At 39.5% G+C, this 10022-nt stretch overlaps 1 protein-coding gene across 1 annotated transcript in view; it reads right to left on the minus strand.

Annotated features, from left to right (window-relative positions):
• fam81b (family with sequence similarity 81 member B) overlaps window positions 1–7557 on the minus strand; it is a 55231-nt gene extending 47674 nt beyond the window's left edge. The window contains exon 1 of the mRNA XM_028805964.2: window positions 7268–7557. The gene's annotated coding sequence lies outside the window, so the exon portion shown is untranslated. The remainder of the gene's footprint in view (window positions 1–7267) is intronic.
• Window positions 7558–10022: the final 2465 nt, after the last annotated feature.

Consider the following 10022-nt stretch of genomic DNA (forward strand, 5'->3'; position numbering starts at 1 on the left):
GAGCCAAACCAAAATGATAAAAGAACAGATGTAGATTTACTGTCATGCAGGATGAGCAACGTCATTATCTGTGGAGTGGTACTACCAAACAAAATCATTAAGCCTTCAGCTTTAAAGACATTTGGAAACAGAGCACATACTGAGGTAAATTGTTCGACGTTTTCAAATCAAAATCTTAAGATTTCACAAATAACATTTTTGTTGTGTTTATAGAACAAGCCAGTAGTCAGTTGGGCTATCATTTTGTTGCACATCACACTGCCAAATATATGAAAGCTCACACTTTTGCAGCTCATCTTGTCTTGTGCAGTAATCATGCACACCAAAATTCCAGATGAGTCACACGCCATCAAGTTAAAACATACTCCTCTCGGCACTCTTCATTTACCCCTGATTTCGACAAACTTGTGAAAGTAAGACAGTCCCAGGTTACCAATTAAAAAGACACTAAATGTGAAGAAATATGAAACACCCATGTGCCGGGTTATTTTTGAATGACTACCGTGTGTAGTTCACCTATTATGTACACTGTTTTAAAATTCTGAGTATGTATTTACCATTATTTGGTAGTGTGTACCATTCAGGGGAAAATGTAGGCTAGTTTACATTAAAATTATTTCTAGCAAGGCATCATCACTGAATATAAATAAACAAAATTGGCCCTTAAGGCCAAATAACTTGAGAACTACTGATATAATACACAAAAGGTCTTCTACAAAAGCTAATTTATATTAACCTGTTCTATGGAGAGTTATAACAGTTTTAGTCATATCCAATGAAATAATGGATCTATGTGAGTTAGTTCATATATGGACTGGGTGTCTTTGTCCACACCGATCTAAAGCATTTTGTATCTTGGGTAATACTTTCAGTTTACAGTCATGGCCGAAATTATCGGCACCCCTGGAATTTTCCCAGAAAAGGCACCATTTCTCTCAGAAAATTGTTGTAATTGCAAATGTTTTGGTATACACGTTTATTTCCTTTATGTGCATTGGAACAACACAAAAAAATAGAGAGAAAAAAAGCCAAATCTGACATCATTTCACACAAAACTCAAAAACCGGGCTGGACAAAATTATTGGCACCCTCTACTTAATATTTGGTTGCACGCCCTTTGGAAAAAATAACTGAAATCAAGCGCTTCCTATAACCATCAACAAGCTTGTTACACCTCTCAACTGAAATTTCCGACCACTCTTCTTTTTGCAAACTGCTCAAGGTTTCTCAGATTTAAAGGGCACCTTCTCCCAACAGCAATTTTGAGATCTCTCCATAAGTGTTCAATCAGATTTAGATCCGGACTCATTGCTGGCCACTTCAGAACTCTCCAGCGCTTTGTCTTCTTTTAGTGCTTTTAGAGGTATGTTTGGGGTCATTGTCCTGCTGGAACACCCATGACCTCTGACGTAGACCCAGTTTTCTGACATTGAGCCCTATATTGCGCCCCAGTATCTTTTGGTAGTCTTCAGATTTCATGATGCCTTGCACACAGTCAAGGCATCCAGTGCCAGAGGCAGCAAAACATCCCCAAAACATCTTAGAACCTCCACCATGTTTGACTGTAGGTACTGTGTGCTTTTCTTCATAGGCCTCATTCCATTTTCTGTAAACAGTAGAATGATGAGCTTTACCAAAAGCTCTACCTTGGTCTCATCTGTCCACAAGACGTACGCCCAGAAGGATTTTGACTTCCTCAAGTACATTTTGGTAAACTCCAGTCTGGCTTTTTTATGTTTCTGTGTCAGCAGTGGGGTCCTCCTGGCTCTCCTGCCATAGCGTTTCATTTCGTTCAGATGTCGACAGATAGTTCGAGCTGACACTGTTGCACCCTGAGTCTGCAGAACAGCTTGAATATGTTTTGAAGTTGATTGGGGTTGTTTATCCACCATTCGGACTATCCTTCGTTGTAGTCTTTTATCAATTTTTCTGTTCCGTCCACGTCCAGGGAGATTAGCTACAGTGCCATGTGTTGTGAACTTCTTGATTATGTTGCGCACAGTGGACAAAGGAACATGAAGATCTCTGGAGATGGACTTGTAGCCTTGAGATTGTTGATATTTTTCCACAATTTTTGTTCTCAAGTCCTCAGACAATTCTCTGCTCTTCTTTCTGTTCTCCATGCTTAGCGTGGCACACTCCGAGCACACAACAGAAAGGTTGAGTCAACATTTCTCCATTTTAACTGGCTTCATGTGTGTTTGCTATATTGCCAGCACCTGTTTCTTGCCACAGGTGAGTTCAAACGAGCATCATATGCTTGAAATAAAACGATTTACCCACAATTTTGAAAGGGTGCCAGTAATTTTGTCCAGCCCATTTTTGGAGTTGTGTGTGACCTGATGTCAGATTTGGCTTTTTTTCTCTGTTTTTTTTGTGTTGTTCCAATGCACATAAAGGAAATAAACATGTATATACAAAAACATTTGTAATTGCAATAATTTTCTGGAAGAAATGGTGCATTTTCTGGGAAAATTCCAGGGGTGCCGATAATTTCATCAATGACTGTATGTACTGCAAAAATACATCCATTACACATTTACTAGTAAGTGACAAGACCTTAATGTACACTACTTTGGGTCTTCATAACACAAAGCATCAGTAAAGTGTTACCATATCTTGTTTGCTACAGCACAGTATGCAGCATGACATTTTTACCATTTTCTAATTTCTGTAACATTTGAGAAGGATGTTTAGATGATCAAGTTTAATGTAGCATCATATTCTATCTATCTACTGTATCTGTCTGTTTGTCTGACATTTTCACTATTTACTAATTAGTCTAACATTTTGGAAGGAAAGTCTATCTATCTATCTATCTATCTATCTATCTATCTATCTATCTATCTATCTATCTATCTATCTATCTATCTATCTATCTATCTATCTATCTATCTATCTATCTATCTATCTATCTATCTATCTATCTATCATTAACATTTGGCTGCCGTGGGCTGGCGCGCCCTGCCCAGGGTTTATTCCTGCCTTGCGCCCTGTGCTGGCTGGGATTGCCTCCAGCAGACTCCCATGACCCTTTGTAAGGATATAGTGGGTTGGATAATGACTGACTGACTGACTGACTGACTAACATTTGGGAAGGAAGTTTAGATGATCAAGTTTGATTTATCCTCATATTCTGTCTGTCTGTCTATATTTGCTATTTGCACTTCCAGGAAACTCACAATGTAAAGAGCACTCTTCCTGTTTACTGCTAACAGCAATGGTTTGACAGATGGCTGAACAACAGATTTGTAAAGCTCATTCTATGCACCAAACTCATTTTTAAAAGCAAGACTTGTTTGTTGAGTAAGTTTACTAAATTATCCTAAATTAAGTATAGCATTCAAATACGGACCAAAAGCCATTTGTTGTAAGACTAAAAAAGAACTATTTGTGTTTTGTCGGTATTTTTTTTAACATAAGCATGCAGGTTATGCACTTGCCAAAATAGCTGAGATATTAAAGGTTTGTTAAAAGACTGGGATGGCAGAACGTCAAGCTAAGCCACAGATGCGTTGACAGAAAAATGCTCCCAAGGAATACTTCCACCCCAACCAGATAATTTCGCAAAGGCCATTTTGGCTAAAATAAAGTCAAGAGGAAATGTTTCTGTTAGATTGGTAAACAATTACAGTTAGTTTGAGTATAGAAGGTCAAAAGGGAACATCTGATAGGTTAGCAAGCAACCGACTGGAAAAATTACACTCGTGTTATAAGAAGTTAACATCGAACATCATAAACAATCCATAAGAAAATTTTACTTGTTTTCATTGCAAAAATTCAAGAAGAAAAACAAATTCATGATGTAAAGTAGCAGATAATGAATTTTAAAATGATGCTCAATTATACTGTAACAATTGTGAAAGTTATGCTCATCTACATTGTGAAGTTGAAGGGGGAACACCTCTCCCACGTGTTTTGGAAATGACACTCATTTTGACTGCAAAAAGTCAGAGGGAAAAAGTGACCAGTTATGAAAATTACGCTAATTTCTGGAAATTATATCATCACTGTAAAAAAAAAAAAGCTGAGATTTTTTTTTTTGCAAAAATAAGTTTTAATTTACATATTACAAAATACCATTTTACCATATACCAAACACAGTTTAAAAACACTGGACCAAACATCCATACTACTCACACAAGTTTTTTCCCTTTAAAGCCTTATTCCCCATTTCCCACAATCCTTTTCATCTCTCTTTTGCAGCTGTGAAATGCCATTTCTCAATATCCCTCTTTATTTTCTTTTCAAGCTCCTTTTCCAAACTCTTTTTTAGCCAGTGCACTTCTCTGGCCACAGACCAGATACAGTACACCTGACCTCCCATATGTACTTTTTGGCTGGGCTAATAACAAGCCAAAACAAAAAGGCCTCCCTTCAACCTCTGCCATTTCCAGCTAGACCTTCCCCTTTCCAAACTGAATCTGTTACGATTATCAATAATCCTTTCACATTCATCCACACTTCCTGTGTCCACCTGCACTCCCAAACCATGTCAGACTGTCTCCACCTGGGCACAGTCTGCTTTTGTCCATGTCTGGGTCAAACATCACCTATACATCCTCTCGCTCAAACATAATCTTCCCCAGACCGTCATCCATTTCAAGTCCTTTGTAGCATTTTCCAGCTCTTTTCGCTGTACCACTGTCCATATCTCCACTTCAGACTTTATTGTCAGACCCTCCCCCTACTCCATTGTACGGCTGACAGCCTTATATAAATCTTTCTGTTTGCAAAGTCCTCATTACTGATGTGAACCACAGAGCCGCAAAATATTGAAATCTGTGTACAAAGGCCGAATGCAAAGCCTTGCACAAAGATGTAAAAAAAACATAGTCAATCTTTAGTTGAATATCTGTGACATCCCTACCTCCATTTTTCCTCACATCGTTCGATATCAAACCTTCTTAACCTCTAATACCTGCATACCCATACAAAAAGAAACCCCATTGATTTAACTTTAACCCCCAAATTATAGGGGAAAGGGAAAAAAAATTTGAACGTGAACATCAGTAGGCTTTGCACCCAAGGAACCAAGTTACCCAAACTATTCTCTAACATTTCAATAATTATTTACCATTCTGATGCCGATCTTTCTGATCATAAAATATGTCATTATAGTAGCAATTGACGAGAAGAATTCATAATTAATTGCAGAATTACGGTATTTGAGGGTTCCCCTAGATTGCCTCTTTCTTTTGCATGATTTGGCTCAAAAACTAATCAGCACATCGTCATCTCATAGCAGGGTTTAGTTTCGAGATTGGTATTTTTCCGTCCGCCGTATTAGCTCTAGACTGTCCCCAATAAACTGACACACACACACCCATCATTGAGATATATGTTTGTGGCATCAGGGGACCCTAAAACATCGAGATCCATCGAAAACCAAAGATTGAAATGTTTGACGAATCTAAAGCTGACAGATGATAGGTTATGGTGGGGGAGGGCACAAAGGAATAACATCCCCAAATACATCAAGTACCTCCTAAGGCCTTACACTTTCCCCATATAGGAAAGCATTAGATTAACTGTAAAAATGATTCTCATTTTGACAAGCATAAGTTGAACAGGAACACGATTCCTATCTGGGACAGCAAATGTTTGATTGTGGAAAGTACACTGCTTTTGGCAGTCAAAAATTGACAAGGAGAGTCCGTCAGATGGGACTGTCAAAATTACCATATATACTCGCGTTTAAGTTCTCCCGGCATAAGTTGTGTAAGTTAAATGCGGAAAACTCATGCTAGTGGTCCAAGAGATTATGATATGCTAACGCCCACCTGAGAGAGTAACCACAGAGCACACTGCCTTTTTTTTTTCTATGTATTGTGCCTACGTGACCACATGGTAATACTCAAACTATTCTGAGGCGATGTCTGCTCTGTTTCGTGTTTTTTTTATATCTCACACCCTCATACATGTTTATCGTAAGATCATCCCTTATCTACGATGGAGCGTTCTATCAGAAGAAAACATGGAGCTAGTTTAAAATTAAAAGTCATTGAAGTAGCGAAATTGGTTACTGTGCTGCTGGAACAAAATCTGATGTGTCTGAGAAACTGATTTGAGATTGGAGGAGGCAAGAAGATGTAGAAAAAAAAAATTAAGTGTCGCATTTTTCAACGGGCATACAAGTCGAGGTCTGATTTAATGATTGAATTTTCAGGTTTCAAGACCGGACTTATACACAAGTATATACAGTATGTTAATTTTGAGTTATGGGGCAGGAGGTGGTCACTTGTGAAAATAATACTGTACTCGTCATTAATGCAAGAAACAGAACTCTGCCAATTTAACTTGTTTAATACTCAGAAGACATTTGGATAAATCCTGCAGATTCTTCAGATCTCTAATTTTCTGATGTACGTTCTGCAAATGACAAATTCCTAGACACACTGATCACTTGCAGCCTGATACAGCAGGGCACCTGGAGTTGATCCATTACATTTTGGTAAGTGAGCCTTCATCACAGCAAGGTGATGAGGGAAAAGCAAACAAAAAATAAATTACCAACAGTGCATCACGAGAAACATTCCAACATTTTAAATTTCACCCAAAGTCACTCCTGCTTTTCTCCAAAAATGCTGAAGGGGAGCCTTAAACGATATTGCGTTATGCACATAATGAAAATTTGTGTTCAAAATATAATTAAATAAAGATTCCCCCATGTGCTCATATCTAGCTGTACCCCTGAGCTTCACTACCTACGTGTTTGCTGCAAAGGGAGTGTATCTTTAATTTATTTCAGCTTATACTTATTAATTGCACTTGCACTTAAGCACACAGCTGAAAGACATGGAACACGAGTACAAAACACCTAAACATCATATCATTTATGTAAAGAAGTGTTGTTTAAATCCAGGAGTACTTACGATTTTGTCACAAGCTAGACACAGTTGAAGTAACATATTGATCCTTCTACAAATCAACTAAATTAAAAGGTAGCTGGATACGGTTCTGGCTCAAGAAAAGAGCCAAATTTATACACAATACCAGACTGTCAGTGAGCACAGTCATACATACACCTGCCCTGCCTCATATTTTGGGCCAATGTAGTATCACTAATACATTCCCAACCTGCATGTTCTGGAAAAAAGGGAGATAATAGAAGTACCTGAAAAAACACCCACATTCACACATGGAGAACATGCAAACTTAACAAAGAAGATGGCAGGACCAGGTGTCAAAGCTGGGCCGCATTACTAACCACCAGGCCACTTTGTCGTCACCTTTTACTTTCTTGCTTTCTTTCTCAAAAACTCACCAGGATGTTTGCTGTCAGCTGCTAAGTGGCACCAAATTCCCAGTCCTTCTATAGCTGTGGCACTTGTGTCCCTCTATACGCTCCAGCTGTCTCACCACCAGGCCATGCTAGAGTTAGTGGGGGGTGACCAGGTGGCTCTTCAGATTGTCCCACTCTTAGTTTCACCACTAAATGCTCCCAGTGTAGATCCCCAGAGAGTTGCCCGGCGGCTTTAGGCCTCTGAATTGCTATTGTGTGCATTGGTCTCCTGGTAACGCGTGTAACTCTTACCCCAGTAAGGTGTGGCCGTCTGACACCAGGAGCCGAGCAATAAGGAAGTGCTGCCAGCTTCTTTTGTCAGAGCTGTTTAGGGGTCGAGTGTCAGGTAAAAATAAATCCTGTGGGCTGCTTCCTTTTGGAGGCAGTTTTTTTTTTTTTACAAAATCAAGAGAGTTTTATTATTAGAGATGATTTATTCTCCTTGAAGAAAGGAATGCATTAAGCCCTATAAGAGAAAGCAGCTCTGCTATTGGGAGGTGTTGCCACATTAAAGGTTTGACAGCCCAAGGCACTATATCTTAAAAAAAGGAACAATCAGTCTGGAGGGGACTGGCAAGCTCCCTGACAATTTTAAAAATGTCCAGTGCTTGTGTTTGAGTTTATCATCCTGTGTTAAAATTAAAATAAAAGCTGAACACATCTACACTGTAGGCCATAAAATATTTATAAAAGGAAAAACATGTGCACTTATTCTGGAATTCACTCCCTCAAGTCTAACATGCCTTTTCTTTTGTCACACATCAAAGTATATTTTGTAAATGTTTAATTTAGAAAGTATGTTGTGTTAAAGGCTGGCATGATTGTAAGAGCTGCTGTTTCACAGCTCGGTGGACCCGAGTTCAAATCCTGGCTGGGAATGTTTGTGTGTTTCAATTCAATTTTATTGTTCCAAAAAGCCAGCTGGTATTACAGAGAACATTAAACTTATCAACAAACTTATTACAAATAAATAGAACTGAGGTAAAACATTAGATCATACATATCTTTATATATATTGTCACACACGTGCGCATGGGAGGCAGCTAAAGGGCTTGGGTAAGGGTACTTCTGAGTCATACCAGGATGTGGCAGAGTGCACTGACTCTTTTTCTCCCTTTCCTGTAGACCAAGCACGGGAGATTCCACCTGGCTCTCTTGACGTCACTTCCGGGACCGAGCCTATGGAAGGAGACCTTGCTGGCTCCGGCCCCAGTGATGTCACGTCCGGGCTCGAACCAATGACTGAAGACCTTCATGAGCCCGACCCATATGATCTCACTTCCTGTCTTCCCCTTCAAAAGCCTGCACCTTTTCCCTATTCCCTCAGTTCAGTTTTGGACTCGGTTTTGTGCACATCAGTGCTGTATCTCATTTTACGACTTTGCAGCCAGGATACCAAATTATACGGGTGGCTGCCCCAAACCTTGCTATGTCTCATTGCGAGTTTTGTGACAATATATACAGTGTATATATATATATATATATATATATATATATATATATAGACGTCTGTCTGTCTGTCTGTCCATTTTCCACGAGAGAACTATTTAACAGATTTAGATTAGGTTCTTTTCAATAATTTGCTTGAACATTCCAGTTGATTTTGCGACTTCTCTCATCACGCTAAGTATCATAGTTCACTTGTGGTACCGACTTATTCACGTAAATCTGAGGAGAGCGGGGCAAGACGGGGTCCTCCTCACTCACATGCCAGCCTCCGTTCGAGTCGCTCTACCTCTCGCCACGTGTTGGAGTACCCTTGCCTCCACTTAGCTAGCGATAGCTGTTTGTTCAGCAGACAGTATCATCTAGAGATTAAGGATTAATGTTTGGCGTTTTTGAAAGAGAGATCACAGCTATGTGTGTTTTAGAGGGCAGCTGCTCATTGGCAGAGATATCACAGCCACATACTCTTATCCCCACGCTTGGGACGCTCTCCCGTCAGAGCTAAACATGATCAGATACAGTGCCAACGTTTGACGTTGGAGCATACTTACCTTCCGCTTGGCCAGAGATATCTTGCCAACTTTTTACATTTTTGGCAAGAGATCACAGCTACATTCTTGCCCCGATAGCAAAACCAAAAATATTGTATAACAAGAGGCCCTTGGATACGAAAGCTATCAATATAATCAGAATATCTTTATTGTCATTGTAACAAATACAAAGAAATTAGGTGCAGTCCCTGCGGTGTCAAAATATAAATAAATATAATTACAAAAGGATAAGAAGAAATAATGTAGAACACAAACATTCAACATAAGACCTTAATTGCACATGAACACTATCGCACAAGATGTCATCTATTGCACTGCTGCATTCGAGGTGAATAGGTGGCATTCAGTGCCCTAATAGCAACAGGGTAGAAACTGTTTTTCAGTCTATTAGTCTTTGTTTTGATGCTCCTATATCTTTTGCCTGATGGCAACAGTTGGAACATGTCATGAGCGGGGTGTGAGGAGTCTTTTAAGATATTTTCTGCTTTCCTGAGGCAGCGAGAGCTGTGCAGTTCATCCAGAGAAGGTAAAGAGCAGCCGATGATTTGCTGGGCAGTCTTTACTATCCGCTGAAGTGTTTTCTTCTATGCTGTTGTGCAGCTAGAAAACCACACGCTGAGGCAGTAGCACAGGATACTCTCGATAGAGCAGTGATAGAAGGACACCAGCAGTTTTTGGGGGATATGAAATAAAGTCTCTACTGAGCCTTCTTCACCATCTCAGCTGTGTTCACACCCCAG

This window comes from Erpetoichthys calabaricus, chromosome 7, assembly GCF_900747795.2.
Source record: "Erpetoichthys calabaricus chromosome 7, fErpCal1.3, whole genome shotgun sequence".
Lineage (NCBI taxonomy): Eukaryota > Metazoa > Chordata > Cladistia > Polypteriformes > Polypteridae > Erpetoichthys > Erpetoichthys calabaricus.